The sequence below is a fragment of the Equus asinus genome, chromosome 8 (assembly GCF_041296235.1).
Source record: "Equus asinus isolate D_3611 breed Donkey chromosome 8, EquAss-T2T_v2, whole genome shotgun sequence".
In the NCBI taxonomy this organism is placed as follows: domain Eukaryota; kingdom Metazoa; phylum Chordata; class Mammalia; order Perissodactyla; family Equidae; genus Equus; species Equus asinus.
In genome coordinates, this window is record NC_091797.1 from 14,550,272 (window position 1) to 14,571,453 (window position 21,182).

General features: G+C 43.3%; 2 long non-coding RNA genes across 2 annotated transcripts; one reads left to right on the plus strand and one right to left on the minus strand.

Moving 5' to 3' along the window:
• Nucleotides 1–404: 404 nt before the first annotated feature.
• LOC139045824 (uncharacterized) lies at nt 405–14,357 on the minus strand. The gene is made up of 2 exons (XR_011504950.1): nt 13,475–14,357; nt 405–13,371 (listed from the first exon to the last, which is right to left on the minus strand). It is a non-coding gene; the product is annotated as an uncharacterized lncRNA (long non-coding RNA).
• LOC139045823 (uncharacterized) lies at nt 13,329–20,903 on the plus strand. Its single transcript, XR_011504949.1, has 3 exons — nt 13,329–13,466; nt 17,995–18,195; nt 19,545–20,903. It is a non-coding gene; the product is annotated as an uncharacterized lncRNA (long non-coding RNA).
• Nucleotides 20,904–21,182: the final 279 nt, after the last annotated feature.

The following is a 21,182-nucleotide window of genomic DNA, read 5'->3' on the forward strand; positions in this document are numbered from 1 at the left end:
TAGCCTCCCACTGCCTGCACCTGCCATTGTTCATCTCATCTTGACCTACATGACCTCTGGTCTCCAGATGGAGAAGAGCCCTCCTCGTCAAGTACATCTGGTCTTTGACCATGCCATATTTGTTTTTACATCTGTTAACCCTTCTGTCCTCCCAGGTGTCTTTTTGAGAGCTCCGTCACCGTGCTTCAGGATCCCCCTGCCTCTAGCCACTGTGGCGTACATCTAGCACTCGGGGAAGCTCCGTCACACTGCAGAACTGGGAAGGCAGAGAGAGCTGGCCAGCATCCCACCCCTTACTCCTGGTGTGCACAGTGTGCTGTATCTAAAGAGAAAAGCTGAAAGAGTTGGCCCAGAAATTACAAGATCTCATAGTATGGGTTTAGAACAAGAAAAATAGAAAGCGATAATTTATTAAATAATTTTTTATTGAACACCAATTTCGTTTCAGGAATATTTCAGGTACATTGTCAAAGACAAAAACTCCTATAAGCTTATGATGTACCCAGCACCAGTTTTATATCTTTTCATGTATTTTCATTTCATTCTCATGAAAAGCCTATGAGATAGATACTATTAATAATATCCCTGTTCTACATATGAGGAAACGCAGGCCCTGAAAGGTCAAGCAACTTGCCCAAAGTGGCACAGCAGGTGGGGGAGAGGGTGTTGGGATTTGAGTCCAGGCAGTCTGGCTCCATTGCTTATGTCTAAACTCCACACCTTTGGAATACCCACTCTGAAGCCTTGATGTACTCAGGAGGACACGTGGTTCCAGACTAGCATCTCAACAGCTCATAAATGAAGGCTTTCCAGGCAAGATATTTCTTTAATATGCTACTGTCGGTCTCATGTGTGAAGCATTTTTTTTAGTAAAAATTATTACCTACTAGTAACATATACAAGGATGAATACATGCTACATGACAGTAGAATTAACAGTTAGAATAGAAAAATACCCTTAATGAAGTTTTAGTTTTTGAGGTTTTCTATTTTTTTGTTTTAAATCTAGTCTTCCCCTTTTAGCTACAGGTAACTGTGGCCACAACATTGTCCTTGAGCTGTTGCCATTTACAACAACAAAACAGCAGCTACCATCTCTTGAGGAATAATATTTGGCTCTTCACAAACATTATCTTTTGAAATCCTTAACTTTAAGTGTCGTTGTCCCCATTTTATGATGAAGAAACTAAGGTTTATACAATGTTAATGGAGGCTCAGAGAGGCTATATCACAGCTAACAAATGAGAGGGGCAGAGTTAAAACCCAGGCTTCCTGCCTCCAAGTTACATGCCAGTGAGCCCCAGGCTTCCCTGTGTGGAGACTGCGGTGGGCTCTACGCATCATACGAGCGTAATTGTGTCAGAGGGTGGCTTGTGAACACATGTGCTTCTGGAATTCAAACAAATGTTCCTGAGCACATCTAAGTTCTGGGCACATTGCCAGGTGCACTGTCAAAGACACAAATCTTGAAAGAGAAATTGGAAGGACAGGTCAGGATCTCCTCTTAATAACAGATAACAATTATTGAGAGCTTTCTAACTCCTTTCCTTGTATTCTCACTTCATTCCACATAAAACCATATGAGGTAGGTGCTATGATTATTATTCCAATTCTACAGATCAGGAAACTGAGTCACATATATATGTCTTAAGGAATAGATATTTTGGGCTGAATGGATCCATAGAAACTTGATGGTACACAGTGTGCCAGGTGTGTTTGGTGGACTAAATAAGAAGAATCGCGTCTTGGAACTAGCCATGCTCTGACTAGCAATTCCGTTAAGTTGGGCCATATTTATATGTCCAATTTCTTTACTTAGACCGTTACCACTTATGAGCAGGGGCCCTGTCTTGTGTGTCTCATGTTTTCCCCCTGGTTGGCCCAGGGCTGGCACAATTTCCATTCTTAAAATCTTTGCTGTGTATGTCAAGAGTGTGTGACTGGGTCTAGTTGTGGGTACAAAGGCACAGAGCTCTCTGTGTTGAGCCTTCACAGCTTTCTCACTTTTGAAGCCAGGGCTCCTCTTTTCTCTCATGAGACTATGATAACAAAACCAGAGTGGTTTTCTTAAGGGAAGTATGAGCAGGTAATTTCAGCCACACGTGAGTTCCTTCTGTTTCTCCAAGGACTGGGCATTGCCAGCCCTGCTGTAGCTGGTTGAAGGGGACCAAACCTCTCAGGAAGACGGACTTGGTTCCGTTTGACCAGCCAGAGCAGGGGGCAGCTCCTTGGGAGGTGACTGCAGCCTCTAGTGTGAAGAGTCTTTGGTACATCCTGAACATCACTTGTCCGAGCCTGCAACACAGAGAGAACCAGCATTAGCACGAATCCAGTCCCAGAGCTCGCCTTGCCCAGAATGTCCTCTCACAGGATTTATGAAAACCATGCCCAATTTGTATTTTGCATTGTATGACTTTGTTTTATTTTCTTTCTTTGATCCTTATTCCTTTTTCAAATATGGACATTGTGAAGAACCGAAATGATATAAAATTGTAGAATGACAAAATGAAAGTCTCCCATAATTCTCTCTCGTCTCATCTTCCAAAATAAATTCAACATTTTGGTGTGTATATTTTGAATATCTTACATCTTAATTTTTAAAATAAATTTTATCATTTTTTTGTTCAAATATGGTGTATTTATAAGAGAACAATGTAATACATGTGTAGTTATGACACATAATGATAAAACCAATACCCACAATCACCTATCTTAGAAAAAGAACTTTACCAACACTGTTGAGCCTTCCCGAATGCTTTTCTTAATTTATCTCTTTAGTTTCCCTTCAGAGATAACTGCTATTCCTTTTGTTCTTACAATTTAAATGCTCTTCTCTATAGCTTGTGTATTACTTGTTTTTAATATAATGGTAGCCTATCACAGGTATTCTTATGTGACTTGATATTTTCACTTGAAATGACATTTGCAAGATTCATCCATATTGATGTGGCTGCTATAGCTTATTAATTTGCATTGTTTGATAGTTTTCTACTATGTGAATATAATAGACTTTATTTAGTCATTCTCCCACCGATAGACATTGAGCTGGTTTGGTTTAACAAATGGGCAGAACTGACTAAGTGGTTTCTCGAGGGAGGTGGTGATAACTTTGATTCTTACGGATTTTAAAGGAGAAGTCTAGATTCCAATATGTAGGAACTTGTAGGTTGCCTTTGCAAAGGAGAAACAATATTTACCAGTCAAACACCTGGGAGTGGGCCCAGACACCCTTCAGGTGATTCTGATGCAGCTAAAGTTTGAGAACGGCTGGACTAGCAGAGGTACCCACTGATTTCTCCCTGTTTCTACGAAAGTGCGATCGAGGGGGCAGGGAGCTGATTAAGAAGGAGATGTTCCCCAGACAGGTGGTCTGGCCATCTGTCAAAGACAAATGTATTTGAGCAGGTGGGGAAAAGGTAGGATGGAAGGATAGTTTGTAGGATGCCAGAAAGCTGCCCTTCTCCCTTGGGGGCAGGTGTGCCTGCATTTTATTTCCTCTCACTGACAAAGAGAAATGTAATGGAGTGGAAACCGTGTGACGTTGGAGTCACACTTATTGGGTTTGAACTCATTGATGCTTCCTAGCGCTTTTGCTCTTAGGAAGTTAGATAACATCTTTAAACCTCAGTTTCTGTATCCGTACAGTGGGGGAGCATCAGTGCTTCCACCTCGCCTGCTTGTTGCAAGGCTTAGTGATACCAAAGGAAAGGTCCTCAACATTAAGTCCGCTGCGGCACAGTGGACACTTTCAGGGGTTGAGGGAGAGTCCTAGAGACAATTCTGACTGCTTGTGAGGCCAAGAGTTTCACTCTCAACTCCAGACTGTCCGTCACACGTTTCCTTTCCCTCGGCTGCAAGTATTTTCATTTCATGTCTGAAATTGTTGAAACCGCTGATCAGGAAAACCAGAACTGGTTTACCCAGCCAAGCAGGACCCCAGTTTAGGAGCTCTGTCTGGAATAAATAAGATGTCCCAGAAATCAAAGCACTCAGTGAGGCACCGTAGAAGCGGTAACTAGGTGAAACACACTGTGGTGGTGGTGGTGGGAAAGCAGGGGCCCCACCAGCTATGGCTTGGTTCTAGAATGGCTTGGGCAGGATGATGGCAAAGCTTCTTTCTTGTACTGAGTCGTCTCTTCCTTGGCACGTGTCCTACTAGCTCAGCTGTCTGGCATCTTAACTTTCCCCTCCTCCTCCTAATGACTTAGGTGTCTTGGGGCCACTGCTCACCAGCGTTTCCTCTGGCTAACCTCATCCTAGCCCAACCATCCTTCCCCAGCTCCTTCTGGGGAGCGAGGAGTAGGCAGCTGTGGAGGGGGAAGTCAGCCAGACAGTCTGACATCAGGATGGAAAAAGTACGTGCATCCAGCTCGTCAGTCAGAAAGACAAGTCTCTTGCAGTGCAATTTCTTCAACCAGGACATTACTCTTCATCATCTTACCTCTGGTCTTCTTTACTCACGTCCTGTTGCACCCACACAACACACCCCCAGTCTCTGAGCAGACAACATGAAATCAACCTAAGGCTCTGAAGGGAAAACTATCTTTAGAGCAGATATGATTTAGAAAAGGGAAAGGCTTGTCACTGGAAAGAAGCACAACTTTGAGGCATCTGCCTAATTTACAGACAGGAAGATGAACCAACGTTCTTAAGAGTAGGGCAGTGATTTTCCTCGGAAGATGGTGTGCCCTAGTATGCTGATGTCAGAGACCTTATTCATTGAAAGCCCCACTATCTAAAGCAGGTTTCTCAGCATATTGACATTTTGGGCCAGATAAGTCTTTGCTGTGGAGGGCTGTCCTGTGCCTTGTCAGGTGTTTAGCAGCATGTCTGGTCTGTACTCACTAGACGCCAGTATAGCCCCCTGGTTGTGACAGTCAAAATGTCCCCAGACAATGCCAAATGAGCCCTGAGGGGCAAAACCACCTCCAGTTGAGAATCGCTGATCTGAAGCTGTGTCTCTGTGTTCAGTCCTGCAGCTGCCTCAGCTCTAGTAATTCCCCCATGTTCTTCTAGAGTCCTCAACCCCCAAGCAGGACAGGTTGGCATGCCCTTGAAGACCATTAGACAACTTCCCGGTGTCTGGAAGAGGTGGGTGGGTGGTGTCACCTGTGTTGCCGCAGCCTGGTGGGGGCTTGGCCCAGTGTGCTCTGGGTGCTGTCGCCTCTGAGGGAATAGTCCCGTCGTCTCTGGCCACTCCACAGTCATCCTTCCCTGTCCACCTCTTCCCATGGCCTCGTTGTGCTGCTTCTCAGTTCACTTTTATAGCCCTCTCCTGTGCATCTTGGCAGATGTAGGTCAAATCCTTTCATGGTTCTGTTTAAGAACTCATAGTAACAATTCTCGTGTGGTCCCAGCCCTCATCTCACACATACTCACCCTAACAACAAGGAAGCAGAGCTGTGGAACTCACGAAGCCATTCTGGAGCTGGGGTTTAAGTGAGGGAGGGAGATCCCATCAGCCTCCTGGCTCATTCTGAAATGCTGGGGTAGGTGATGGCCTGAGCCTTGGGTGACCAGTCTCTCCTCATGCTCAGGGCCTCCCTTCGTAAGTCCAACTCCTTTGTGGTGTGGGTTCAGGCTCTTTAGGGTCAGGGTGGGAACTCAGTGGTTCAGGGAAGGGAGGAGAAAGGAACTTAGCCAATCAGATGAGTGAATCACCATTTTAGCACCTCAAAGCTTTTCTGCAAACAGCCTCACCCCACGCTGATTTGTGACAGGGTTGCGATGTGAAGTGGAAAGGAGAGCAGAGCAGGGTCAGAGGACTGACTGTGTGACCTGAGGCTGTAGTCTCCTGAGTCTCACGGCACCTGCCTATCTGCAAGGAAAGCCCTTGGAAATGTGCAAACTGCCACTGACACAGATGAGTATAAAGAAAGTGATACAGATGGAGTGGAAGGAATTACAATTCAGTCTGGTTCGTAGAAACATCTTTCAGGAACAAAAAGACTGGAGGAAGGAGCTTGGAGGGCGAGGGCTGATTCCGGGGAAAACCTTTAGATGATGTGGCCTCTCTCTGCCTAGTGGGCATGGGAAGCTAGGACAACAACCAGTGTGCCTGACTCTTGGGCTGAGCGGTGAAACCTCAAGAAGGAGGGAAGGGCGGGTGGGAGAGGACATCAGACGGGACTCAGAGGCCGTCGCTTCATTGGTGAGGGAGACAGCTTCTGGTGCAAAGCCCTGATGAGGAAGAAGGTGAAACCTGTGCTCTGGGGGGCGACCGTGGGGCTGGCGAAGAGGCACTTGCAGAAACCACACACTTCCTTACATTCCATAGCAAAGTAATCCGTATGGGGATATAAAGAAGCATGTGGCCTCGGGAAGCAGTCTTGGCTCCAGCCTGGCTTCTTCTGTCGTCCAGATGCAGCCCAGCATCTCAGATGTGGGCCACTTGCATCCTTCCTCCTCCTCTAGGTGGGCAACGCTTAGAGGGAGGGACCACTGGGAACTTATCTCATCCGTCCTGTCATCCTCCAGACCATCCTGGAATACAGCTATTGTGAGGGTTGGTGGCACTCTTTGGGACCTAATTTCTTCCTTTACTGTTTGTTCACAAATAAATGGCAGACAACTTTCACCGGCTTATTTGGGTGTAGCGATAATCTTTGTGATTAGTATTCATTAATTTAATAGCTGCTGCTTATATATTTCAATATGATGCTTTTTTAATGTTTGGAATCCCATGAAGCAAAAGTTAAAAAAGAGAGAGAGAACCCAAGAGAACTATTCTGCACATGCACAGAGAGCAACTCCTGCTTAGAACTCCCAGGCCCCCCAGTTTCCTACTGTATGTCTGTCTGTCGTGGGCGCATGTCGATGGGCCGCAGCTGCCGGCACAGCATTCCAAGCCCAATTGTTCATTGTGGAAAGGATCTTTTTGTTCGGCTTCTTCTCCCCTAGCCCATCACCTGCCCCACAATCTGTGAGGCCCGAGCTGTGAAAGAGTGAGGGACGTTGGCAGCTGCCGAGCCCCTCGGGGTCTGCACAGGCCACCCTGGCTGGAGGAAGGTGGGGGTTTCAGCTTCATGGCATCTGATTCTCTGGCAGGAAACAGGGAGTGTGCGAAGAGAAGAATTGCACCCCAAAGAAGGTTTGAGGCTGAAGGCACTGACAAGGGCAGTTCATGAAATCTATTAATAAAAGTCATAAAAATAAGAACAAATTCTTTTTAAACATCCTCTCTATGACAGGGATTGTTCGGGGTGCTTTGCTTAGACGAGCTCCTTAAATTCTCACTACTCTGTGAAATCGCCATTATTTTTATCTGGTTTTACAGATGAGGGTCATAGAAATGAACTGGTTTACATATACATAAATGGTAATCGTTTAAAAAAACTAATTGGGTTGGAGGGACAGTCTTGGACCAACCCATGGAGATAGACTTGCAGGGTAGGAGTTGAGAAGGAAGCAAGGGAGGGAGGAAACAGTATGGGCTTTATGCTTTGTGCACGTTTATTCCTCTGCAGCTGTGCACTTGGTTTGCTGGTGCTGGTGGTGGCTTAGAATTCATAGTTTTTCTCAGGAAAATAGGTAAATGTCCTAGGCACCCCATTTAAAATGTTTCTGGCTGACCTTGGGAGTCATCCAATAACTCATATAATACAATCCAGCGGCCATATGAGCTTCTGCTACGAAAACATGGTTCTCTCCCATAGTCAAGCGCAGGCTTCATATGAGTGAGAATATGGGGCTGCTCTTCCTCTCCCAGGTTTGGGGACAGTGGTCAATCAAAAGCAGCGGCTGATGGGCAGGAGAGGCGGGGGGCCAAGGAGAAGCTGTGGCTGTGCCTTTGAGAAGATTAAAAGGTCTCATCTCTTCCAGTGAATCAGGGAACTTAGGAGCTGAGACAAGTTTCCTTATAACTAGTGAAACCTGTCAGATCAAGATCTTCCAAAGGGTTTGGCATGTGAGTTTCAGAAGTGAAAGTTTGCACAGATGAGAAAGACCACTGGGTTCTTTGGTCCAGAGAACTAGAAAGAACCAGCGTTAATAGACTTGCCATTCATGAGCCAGCTGAGGCCCAGAAGGTGATCAATTTATGTAAGAATACAAAAGAAATAGATTTCCAGGGAAATGATGTGAGATAACCAAGACAGTGCTAACCATCCACTTGTGAGAATGTCCCCAATTTGGGTGTGAGTTGTTGTCTTTGTCAAGCTCAACCTCATATGGTCAAAAAGTCAAAATTTGCCTTCAAAATCTTCAGGAAAAAAAAACAACAATAAAAACTTTTAATAGCCAATTACTTGATCATTCTTGAGTCTGAGGAACTAAATTCTTATTGACTTAGAACACATAAAGAATTGTGAACCCAAAGGTCAAGTTCGAAATGGGAATACCTATGACAAAAGTCTTGTCTTAACACTCGTCCTGGTTTCCCTGGTCATAACAAGATGCAAGGAAGGAAATCGATGGAACAGATTAGAAAATGGAGTGAAAGTTGGGCTGGAAAAACAAAACGAACAATGACAACAAAATCAAAACGTTTCAGACGAGGCATAAATGCGGAAAGGAAGCCTAGGATGGAATATAAAGGCACGTTTCTCTGAGTTTTGCACAGGGCAAAGGGCATTGATATGGCAGGCGCATGTAGGTCTTTTCCATACTATTTGTTTGGTTTCTTACCTGCCCAAATCTTCTGACTTTGGCAGGTGATGCTAATAGGAAGAATGGGGAGTTTTGGTGTGTCACTTGGCCACTTGTGTGCTATGTGATATTGGCGAAGTCCCCACCTTTCTGTCCCTCCTCTCTGCACCGGATCCCATGCCACTTATCTGCAAATAGTGGTTGTGTAACCCCATCTGCCCATCATGGGGCAGGTTGGAGATTAATGACATAACACACATGAGGGTCTTGAGTTTCTTAGAACAGGCCGATGGCAATATAAAATGTCACTCACCATGTTATTGAAAGCAAGATTTATTTCTCCCTCCCTCTGCCCTGTAATCAGACAGTTGTTTGAAAGCCTTAAATTAATTGTCCTTTCCCTTGTTCTTGAGAATCAAGTACCATTTTACAGCATTTGGAACTTAAGTAACAGTAAAAGTATCATCAGAAATGTAAACAGCAGGCACAGTTCTTTTTCCTATTTCTCTCTCCGAGCAGGGGAGTATTTGAACATAAATGACTCAGACACAACATTACAGAGAAGTGAGGATGGTGATTTCGCATTAATCGTCCTCAGAAAGCCTCTTAGATTTGGGAAAAATCAAGGGTGGGTTGAGACAGAGGGAAGTCTGGATTATAGACTAACACCATGTAATCTTCAAGGTTATTGGCGGCAGAGGGGTGTGGGGAGGAAGAGCATGGCCGGGGCATCTGTGCATTCTGGCTCTATGACCTTGAGCAAGCTACTTAAGCTCCTTGAGCCTCAGTTTCCTCATCTGTAAAGTGAGAATAATAATACTGACTCAACAGGAGGCTTCAATGAGGTAGATTTATGTAACATGCTGTGAACACAGCATTAGATGTCTAATAAGTAATTCGTATGACTATTATTTAATATTAATTAATATAAATACAGCAACTGAAACTACTCAGCACATGAAGGTCTTTATATTTGATTGACTAGTTTCATTCAGATGACAATTGTTATGCAAGGGGTGGTTCTAAGATACTTGGGAAAGCTTAAATATTATCAAAAATATTTCTCCCACAATTTTGGTTTCTTTTTTTTTAAAAAAAAATTTTCATATTTTGCTATGTTTGAAAAGGATTTATTAAGAAAAGATATCCATCAGCACCATTTCTGACAAAATTTTCAGGACTTTTATGAAACAATATAGATGATGAGATGCCCTGAGTGTCCCCTTATTGACCACAAGGCCTTTGCCCTCTGACAACAGATCTGACCTTGGTTAGACATGTGTATGCTGGATGAGGAGAGGAAATCAGGACTTCCTGCAGAAGAAAAATCACCGGTGTCTCATTCTCTGAATTTCGAATTTAGGCATCTTAGCGCTCCCTATCCTTTCTCTGCCCCACAGTTAGGCCGGGAAGTTTTAAACAATCGGTACTAATTTCTTAAACTATAATCAAAATTGCATGCTTTTATGGAGATTAGAACTCCTCTAGCGTCTGCAGGAGGAGCGTCTGCAAAGATACGGCCACCCCAAAGTCTGAGCACTTGTGACCTTATACACTGGAATCACTGCTGGTGTTCTTGGTGGCTGTCCATGAAACAAGTTATGCTGGAGTTCACCAAGTTACAAGCCAAATTATTTGTGGTTTACCATCATCTGGCTGAGGAGGTAGGAAATAAAGCAGAGGCCCCTCCTTTTAAGGCAAGTATGGGGTAGTACGTTGGGGTAGGACCTTCTTTTTCCTAAGGCTCAGCCAGAACGTCTTGCTATTTTTAGAGGACCGGCCAGTTCTGAATATTGATTCAGTCATGGGCGTGTGTCCCATTTTAACTTCCCAGGGGCAGCCAGGAACAAGGCCAGCTTCGAAAGCCCATCTTCTCTCCCTGCAGGCATCCTGCCACCTTTCTCAGAAGAGGTGAGTATTGGTGGCATTTTGCCGTCACTGTTGTCCTTGCCCTGCCTCTCATCAGAGCTGGAGAGCTGGAGCAGGCACTTCTGGGGAGGATGGGGCAAAGCGTGGAGAGGGAGCCAACATCATACTAAGCTGTTTACTATGTTGCTTCCAGCAATTCTGTGGAGCATGTCTTACTACACAGGATGAAATGGTCTCCAGCAGGTTAAGTACTGTGGAGGCATAGAGTGCTTAAGAAACTCACCCAAATCACACAGCTAGTAAATGGCTGACCTACGACTTGACCTCTCCAACCCAAAACACACCTTCATTCAGATATGCCGTATTTCGCAAACCTTGCCTGATCCTTGGTGCTCCAGAGGCACTTTTTAAAACTCCCATTCTTACACCCCACTCCAGAGCCAGGGAATCAGAATCTCCAGGGGAAGGGCTTGGTGTCCATATTTTTAACAAGCACGCCCACGGTGATTTCAACCCTCAGCAAATTTGAGAAAGAACAGCTCTAGGAGAGTTGCTTTTTGAACTTGAGTGAACATCTGAATCACAAGGGAGCTGTTAAAATGCAGATTATTCTGATTTGCTCTTAAAGGTGCTGAAATAAGCCATCTGGACTGGGGCCCAGGAATCTGCCTTTTTGCAACCACTCCTGATTTGTTCTGTTGCAAGTGGGACTTTGAAAAACATTGATCTAATGATAAACAAGAAAGAGAGACACGGATACTGAAGTAATGAAATCATCAATACTGGAAAGGACTCATCTTACAACAGTCTAAGGGAAATGACTTAGTTTGGAGTAAAGGAAGAATTTCTTCAAACATGGTGACAAATGTTTAGACCCAGAACGGGGGATCCCTCTCCACAACACGAATATTTAACATATTAACAACAGAAAGGGGAGCGGGTACTACTGTCCACAATGGACCACTGACATCTTATCTTTCCAATGTTCTCTATGCTCAGCTTCCACCTGGAATGTTCTTTTCTCTTTGCCCATCTTCACCATTACTCCCTCTTTAAGGCTCAGCTCAAAAGACTTTCTCCATAAAATTTTCTTCCAGTTGTCTAGTTCCTGTTATTGCACATGTACTTGGGCACTTACCACATCTCACCTAGCGGTCTGATTCCTTGTGTCCCTGTAACGCGTGCATCTCCTCTCATATGGGCTGGCATCCTGACTGCCTCATTTTTGATTTCCCACACCACCCAGTGAAGGCCTTTGCTCGGTAAGGGTGGAGCAGATAAAACTACCACCACCACACTTAGAGAGCACTTACTGTGTGCAGGCACTGTTCTCAGTGCTGTAACAAGTAACTTACATTATAATAATTCATATTTTATGGATGAAGGACACAGGCAGTGACGGAGAGGTTGTTCTTTGTGGAAGGGTCTCCTTTAGAAGCTATAGCCCTGTAGGTGACCAGAGTCGCACCTGTAAGGGGATCCGAGCTCTGTGGATTCTGGAAATAAAAAATCTTAACCTTTGAATTTAGTCTACCAGAGGCACCTGGAGGGCCAGCTAACACACAGATTGCCATCTCTGACCCCTAGAGTTTCTGAGTCAGTAGGTCTGAGTTGGGTCTGAGAATATGCATCTCTAACAATTTCCCAGGTGATGCTGATGCTGTTGGTCTGGGGACTGCACTTCGAGAACCACTGTTCTAGTGCAATGTTTCTGACACTCAACAGTTCAGGGCAAGGAATGGGACTCTTACATTCTGACCTTCCTAAAAATGAGAAGGTGAAGAAGAAGAGTAAAGCCACACAGAAGTCAGGAAGGTGTGACCCCTCTTCAAGAGTGTGGTTGTAGGAGCTTTCACCAATGAGGGTGCAGACAGATGGTCAACACTACGAAGAGAGGGGAAGCCCATCTGTGAAGTTACCAAGGGTTCTCACTTAACGGCTTGTAAATAACTGGGCCCATCCCTTCACCTCCCAGTTCTTACCAATAAAACTTAAGTGGAGTTTGGAGAAGAATGGATAAAAAATGAGGTGAATGTTTTTCTTGAGAAGACAGCCCAACAGAGGGTCCACTGACTCATACGACCTCATATTGTATTCGTGAAGGGATCATAATGATAATACAACGTAATAGAACGTAATAATACAGAATGATGATAAAGCTCTTTAGCTCCAAAATTTCTTAAGTTTTTTTTAAGTGCGCCTGTTAAGTTGAGTGAGCATTAAGAATTGCTTAAGGTCCAGGGGACAAATAGGAGAATCTGGTACTTGTCCTAGTTTTCCAAAGAAACACATTGCTGAGGGACTGAGTTTCTTAGTTTTTAAAAACGAGGTAACACTTCACATTGTCTTAGTGGGGACATCTGTGAGGTCATCCAAAACCTACTCCCATTCAAGGATTGACATTGGAGATAAATTACTTATCAGAAATAAATTCCTTTGAGTTACTTTGAAGAAAATTTCAACATACATTCAAAATATTTTACCAAGGCACTGAAAGGGCAAGCAGCAAGTTCAAGGTCATGCGCTGTCAAACTCTCATCCATCACTCCTAAAATCTTAGCTCTTCTTTAGGTAATTGAACAGCCCCTAGGGTGATTATGCGTGATCTCCCCCTTTGAGCTTTCCTTATCCCTCTGTCTTCCACGCCCACCCTCCTCCCCGCGCCTGCCTTTGCTTTAAGCCCCAGCACACAGAAACGAGTCCGCTGTCAGTACCAGCCGACAAGTCATTCCCATGCACCAATAATGTGGGCAGGGGCGATCTCTCTCATTCATTTCACCTCGCCTCGCACTGCCTGAGGGATCTGGATTCTAGTAGTCCTCCCCCGCCGGTGTGAGATGCAGAACGTGGAGCTTCACCTGCCCCTATAGACGCTGCCGTGCTGGCTCCAGATGACAGAAGCAGATCGCCTGCAGGGCTTCCCAAAAATTCACAAAGAAAGAAAGACAGATGGGCCAGGCAGGAACGCCCAGAGGACAATTAGAGGAGAAAGAAGCCCGCGGGAGCAGCTCGGTACATACCTGGGGAAAAGTTGCAGGCGGGTCCTTCTCAGCTGTGTGCCTTCTCCGACAGCTTTCGGCCCCATTGAGGTGCTCAGAGCACGGTTGTTATTTATTTATTTTTTTTCAGCGCTGGCAGTGTTGGCTTGCCTTTCTATGCCTTCCTGTCAGAATTCTCTCAAGGAAACAGCAGCTGGTGAGCTCAGAAATGTCAGTCAGAATCTTGGCCTAGTTTGGGGCCTTGAAGATTCTTACAGAAAGTTAAAAAGGTTTCTGGGCCAGTGTGTCCTTTGGGTTTTCCCTCTTCTGCTTCTCACCTTTTCCTTCTTCAATTTTTTTTTTCATTTTTACCTAGTAACCAGCTACTTAAATTGCCTGCCTCCGTCTTTCTGATGGTCCCCTCTTGGGTATGGCTAGGGCTCGTCTTCCAGCTCAGCCCGACAGCCTGGTGATTTTCTAAGCATTTAACTAGGACTTGTGCACTGCTTGCTTCTTTTGTCTCCGTCTTAAGACCCTTTTCCCTGTTACTCCTTTCTCTTTCTTTTTAACCGCCCTCCTTCTGGTCACACATGGAGAAATCATCTTTGTCTTTCCTTTATGCACGTTCCCTTTCCTGATTGTCTGTCATTTCTCCCTCTCTGTGCCCTGTCCACTCATTTCTCTTCCCTTCTTTTAATCCTGTCCTTCATTCTAGCTTTACCTCATATTGTGTCCTGTTTAGATGTGACCGAGCTTTTAGCTTCGGATCTCCTGTCCTCCCCTCTCCTCCCGTTCCTCGGGCAGTCTCGCTGTCTGCCTTCTCCCGTCTCTGCTCTCCGAAGGCGAGCCTCCTCCTTTTTGTCCTCTGCAGCCCTCTGCCCACCCCCAGCACACTCTCCCACCTGTTTGTGTCTTTTAAGGGCCTTGGTCATGTCCATGCCTTCTGTCCACCTCAATCACCACAGTGACGGCCTCTGAGAGCTGTTAAATTACACCTCTTCAGCTGTCCCATTGCAAGGAGAAATGTCCTTTGCTAAATCCTTTTTCAGATGGGCAGATCTATATGAATGCTTCTGTTTGTGAAATATACTGAAATGATGCATGTATTACTTTAGATAGTAAGAACATCAATTTTTTCAAGTGAATGAATCCCCATCTCTTTCTCCTGGGTTTCTTTTAGGTTAGGCCATTACATACCACCTCAGATACAGCCCTTTTAGCTTGTTTCTAACTTATTTTGGCCATTTTTCATATGGGAGGGTGGTTGTGGTGGAGTTATGGAAAATGTGGCTAGTTTGGGACTTGACTAGATGTTCGATAATGCGTATTTAGTGAATGCCTGCCAAATCGCAGTGTCTGAGATCAAGCACTGGAAATACAAAGAAGTGTCTATGTTCCCCGCCTTGAGAGACTTCAACATGTTCTTTTGGGGGCAGAACTTGAATCCACAGCGGGGTGGGGGGCAGAAAAATATGGTCATTGCAAACTGATATTACAGAAAACAAGTACAGTTGGCATCCAGAAGCAGAGATTGATAAGTGGTGGACTGGGTAGTGACAGCTTCATGGAGGACGCTGGGTGCCAGCTGGGTCTTGAAGATAGGGAGGGCCTACATACCTGAAGAGGTGAGGGAAGGGCTTTCCCACAGTGGGGAACAATTTCAGTAAAAGCATAGAAGCAGGGATGTGCAGAGTGTGTTCGGGAAATACTAATTAACCTGCGGCTGGCTCTAATGCTTTGTGAAGGGGTCAGCCTGGGGAAGGCCTTGGGCATGAAGCAGCCATTTTGAGAAAATAGACTCATAGTAGAAAATCTTGATTTTTTTAGAGTTCTTTTAGACCACACATTTACAGGTAACAAGTTAAAAAGAGTGATGCTATAGTGTTATAATTTCTGTAACTTAAATGAATTTGAATTTGGATTCTTTGATAATTATCGGCTGGAAAACCATAGTCTGAAATCTGCTGCTAATGAGTGTTGAGAAACAAACATTTCTCTTCAATCCTCAAAATGTGGACATTCTTTTTCTTATCTAATTCTGGCATTTGTTCTAACGTAGGAGGTCTACTGTCATAAACGTAGGAAAGTTCTCATCCCACTCAATGACAATCTGTCTCCAGTTCTGTCTCCTTCACACAGCCTGCCTCAAACTCTAGTCAACACCAGTCTTTCCCCTTGCTGAAGGTTCAGATCCCAGCTTGGCTGGATTAAGCATTTGTTATAGGTCTGTATACTCTGGGACATGTCGTGTTACTGTTTTAAGATTTGTTTTACAATTTTGTGTGTGTGTAAGTCTTGAATTTATAGAACTATAAACACCTGGAAGTCAAATTCATACTTATTTTGATTTCTTCCCTTGTCTCCAGCAGGATGTAAGGTATACAGTAAGCTCCTAATAAATGTTTGTTAAATCAAATTGTATAAAGAGGTTTGCTAAAACTCTACAACAAAATATAAACCCACCAGGCACCCTACTGATAGGAAGATAAGCATCTTTTTAATGTTGTATTAATCTTTTAGTTCTTCTGAGATTTATCTAGGTTCAAAAGAGAGAAGTAACCTTCACTTAATGACTTATCTGTATCTAGGGTTACACTTTACATTTTTAAGCCACGTTTTCTCGCGAGCCTCAAAGGCTATTTGGCATAGGTAAACCAGAGAGGTATTGGTGTTCAAATTTGGAAGATGAGCCATCAGAAGTACAGAGCAGTGATGGGACTTGCTGAGGGCCACATGGCTAGTTATTGAAAAAGTTGGGATGAAACCCACGTCTTAGGACTCCTAATCAATTCCCTTTCTTTTTTTTTTTTTTTTTTGACTTAGCACATTTTAGGTGAGGAATTCTGATTTCCCTGATAAAGAGTTACTTTTGTTTTCCCCAAAGTCTTGTGTAAACCAGGTTGGTTTTTAACAAGGCAAGTTGTTCAATGAAGTAGAAGTGGAAGCAAGGAGTGCGGAGGATCTTTTCGTGAGTCTTTCCTCACAAGATTCTCTTCCCTGTGGAAATCTCCAGAAGCCAAAAAATGGGTAAAATTAGAGCTAGTCTGAGCAAGGTTATCTTCAAGATTAATCTTCCAGATAATCTCGCTTGGTTACCTCATTTAGTATATGAGGAAACCAAGGCGCAGGTTAGCAAAGAGACTTGCTCTCGGTTACAGAACTGGATCCCCTGATCGCTAGGTCTTTGCTCCTTGTCTTGCATTCTAATTGCCTCCTGTTTGGTAAAGAGCCCCTTGGAGAGCCTTCTCCCCAACAAGGTGACACTGGGAGAGGGCAGTGAGGCTGGAGGGAATACACGGGCTGACTTATCCATGGCTGCAGGCCACCTCTTAGAGCCTTCCAACAGTGAGCAGAAACTGGGGGAAAATCCCTCAACTGTGTGGGGAATGCAGAGAACTCTGTTCCATGTAAAACATGGGCTTAATGCTTTATAGTGGGTTCAGCTACCGAATTTCATAAGGGTGATAATAATAATAATGAAATCATAGGATGATAATAATAAATCCTTTGAGATGTTGCCAGAACTACATATTGCAGGCTTTAGACGCCAATGGGCAGCTGCTTGGCTAAATGTGGCCCCCAGTTGTCAAGGAGAGACCCACCCTGATACAGGAGAAACAAATCAACAAGGATGTGCAGGGCACACACAGGGCAGAACCACTTGGAGGTGAAGGTTTCAATTTAGATGCCATCGCTTCCCTGAAGGAATTAGCAAATTGAAAATATGCTCAAAAGTCAAGTTTGACATCGAGGCATCCATGGCCCCATGAACTGGTTTGTATGTATGGATCAGAGATCAGATAAAGTTTCATGTGCCCCTGTTGATGATCCTGTTTTCAACCAAATGGTTGGCAGTTGTCAGCGTTGTGGAGCTGGATGCTCACGAAGGTAGTGTTAGCAATAAAGTTGTCTTAACTGTTGCATTTCAAAGATGGTTTGGTTTCCCCAGAACTGCAAGGTAGGATTTTGCTACCTACTGCATAATTGCTACAAATCACTGATTCTCATCTCAATTTCCTCATCTAAAAACTAGAGGTAACAATAGCTGAGCTACCTTCCTTATTAGGTGTGTTGGGAGGATTCAGTGAGGTCGCATGTTTGCTATGAGGTATCCCAAGGTGGTTCTTGGTTTGCTTTGGTTGTATCTGAGTGGGGAGAGTGAGCAGTGCCATTGAGGTAAGCGATCAGTTTGAATTTCATTCAGTGGGGCATAGAGTTGATTGGGGAAGGTTGCTTTGGGCTTTTGTCCATAAATGTTCATTTTAAGGGGAGATCATCTCATCCAGTCTTCTCATTTGGTAGTAAGGACATGGAGTTCTGAGAGTTACATTGATTTTCCCCTTAACGTCATTCAAGAGATCAGCGTCAGAGCTGGAGTCAGACCCCAGGCCCAGACCTCTGGCTCCTGACTCAGAAAGTTACAGAGTCTGCCAGGTTTGTTCTGAAGACCTAGTGAGACCAAAGGAGATGGTGATTGTGACAGTTATCTGCCAATGGAATAGTACTACCTAACTGTGAAGTGTTATTTTAATGAAATGTGTCCCCAAATACTGTTGTTGCAGAAAACTACCCTTCGCCCTGGGTCGTGGCAGAAATGTGGGGCCTTGGACACCAGCTGTTCCCCAGGAGGTTTTCCCAGCTGCTGCTACGGCCAACTCTGTGGTGGAGGAGCCCAGGGGTGGGGGATTCCAAGAGCAGACATTCCATGTAGGATGGAGCCAAACCAGGTCAAAGGCAGAACAGTTGAACTATTTGGGAAACAGGTGGGAACAACGGAAAATTCATTTGGTTAAATGTGTGCTTCAATCAACACAAAAGTTATCACAGTTGCTTGGTTTGGAAAGACAGTGCATGTAGCGTTTAAAAGCTTTCATGCCTTCCTTCATTTTTTCCTTCCTTCCTCCCTTCCTTTCTTCCTTTCTTCTTTCCTTCCTTCCTTCCTCTCTCCCTTCCTTCTTTCTTCTTTTTTCTTTCCCTCTCTCTCCTCCCTCCTTTACGCATTCTTTTAAAATTAATATTTGAGGCATGTCCAGATTTTGAAAGAAACTAGAAAGCTGATTTAACTCTCTTCAGCTGATGAAAAAATATTCAATGAAAGTTAATTACTAGTCATGTGACTTTTTCCCCGTGTTCTCTAACAAGAGGACATTTGATTTCAAAGCAGAAAAAAAAGAAAAAACTTAGTTAAATATAAGGGAAACTAAGTTTTATCGGTTCCCTGGCCCGGGACAGCTCCATGCTTTTACACATTTTCTCATTTAATACTCACAAAACTACTGTTTACCCCCAATGGATGCTAAAGTCCTTAACGGCAGGGGTTGTCTTCTTTGTCTTTCATATTCTGTCATGGTTTTCTGCATTTAGATTATTATTTTAAAAAATGTAGCTTACATCTTTTTTGTCTGTGCACCACTTAAAATAATTGTGAAAAAGGACATATTCTCTAACACATTTTTAAATTTATATTTGGCTTTTTAAACTGTAATTACTTGAGACACAATTTCTGGTATAAGTTTGACATTTTAAGTTCAAATATTATGTCATTCTTTTAACTGTATCCAGTGAAACCTAATCCAGACACTCATCATCTTTCGTTGAAGGAATATGAAAACAAACTCTTCTAAACAGTTGGAATTTTGTAATGTTTTTTTTTCCCCTGGAACCTGTTACTCTGTTTTATTTCCCATAACAAGTTTTATCCTAATGAGTGTATTATGTTTGAAAGTATTTTATTAATTACTGTATCAGATTTTGCTACAACAAATGTATATGCAAAGATTGAAATTAAATTTAAGATGAAAATTTTCTAATTAAAAGTCAAAATAAAAATTGTTTTAATTTCCTGTGACTACAGAGCTAAGTATTAACATTTTTCTTTTGGATTGAATTATCGTTATGATTATTACTAGTACACAGTTACTTAAAGTGGCATAAATATGTTGCAAATGATAATTACTAAACATAAAAATTAATGTCTATTGGTAATATATCTGTTATGAAATTGAAAGGGCTTTTACAACTTTTCCATGAGTTCGTATATCCCTGGACGGATGTTACTTATTGTTAGAGTGGAAGTTTGACACTGACTCCTGTTCTTTTCCATTTTCCACAGATATGAATGCTGAGAGCACTTGTTTGCACAAATAAGAAGGTGGAAATGGAAGGAATTTTATGATGGCAATTTCTCAAAATTCTTTGATCAACAGGTGAATTTTATGGCAGAAATTGTAATAGTATTTTCTTATCAAAATTATTATTCATGATCTGTCACTTGCATCTTGATGAGGTTCTCCTTCAATTTTGTTGAAAGCTAAGAAGTGGGAACTACATGACTTGCAGAAGAATTTGTCACCCAGTTCTGAGAGCATTTTATTGGGAGAGGCAATCTGCCATGGACCCTGAGTTTCCCTGCATATCCTTGCTGACTATGCCAAGAAGACAAGGCTCTGGCTGCTTTTTATCTGGGCCATTTCTCAGGGCAGTGAGCTACCTTGAGATGAGGTAGCATTTCTACCCAGTCAAAGAGCAAGCTTGCTTCTGCTTGCTATAAAAGTGTTGAATCCCCCAAGCTCAGTGTGATACAAATCCACAGTGTAGACAGCATGCATCTAAGTCCATCCATCTTCTTGTGTTGCCCCCATGGGACTTGAATGACATAGGAAACCAATTCGAACAATCATCATGCCAGGCTTCTTGCTGTGCCAAGAGTAATAAAGGCCATAGTCTCTGACCCACAAGTTTCATGTCTTTTCCACCATCCATGAAACCTTAACAGACTAGTTTATTAGCTTTTAAGTAGGATAAAATCCCAGATCCCTCACAGACCCTGACATAGTTATGTTTTTAATTTCTGGGGATAAAACCGAGAAGGTAGTACCATGACTCATTAAATGACTGTTAATTGTAGCAGTTACTCTTCCACGTGGAGCCGTCTTGTTTACTATAATGCAATCAAAGTGTTAGAAAACCTAAATATTATTAATTTCAAAGCATGCTTGTCAATATGATATTTTTGAAAAACACTTTGAAAATCTCATCATGTACTTTAAATATATATTCATCAAAAGTTTGGAGCCATAGGGGCCAGCATGGTGGTGTAACAGTTAAGCTCGTGTGTTCTGCTTTGCTGGCCTGGGGTTCCCTGGTTCAAATCCCAGGCATGGACACACACACCACTTGTCAAGCCATGCTTTGGCAGGTGTCCCACATCTAAAATAGAAGAAGATGAGCACTTGTTAGCTCAGGGCCAATTTTCCTCAGCAAAAAGAGGAAGATTAGATCTTAGCTCAGGGGTAATCCCTCCCCCCTCCAAAAAAATTTTGCAGCCGTAGATTTAGTTCATTCAATTTTTAGGAGTATTTGCCAGTATAACCTGATTGGCAAAGTCAGTCTTTATAGTCAAACCAATCAGCCAGAATAAACTTAAATAAATTTATTCAATGCCACCTATCTGTCTTTATTAAACATGTTAATACACCTTTTTGGGAAACTCGTTTTATTTCTGAATGCAACAATAAATGGGTATTATCTCAAACATCTCAAAAAAAATGAAATTCAGTGTCCCTAAGTTCGTAACATTTGCAAACCTAAAGGAAACATCCAACGTTCTGTGTAAATTCAGGCTCAACATTTTGGCAACTCAAGGTTGTTCATGAATAAAACAAGTTTCATTAAGGTTTAAAGCATGGATCTGACGAAAGAAGCCCCTTTCATGCCTGGCCATTGTGGTAGCTCCACAGACAGACTTTTC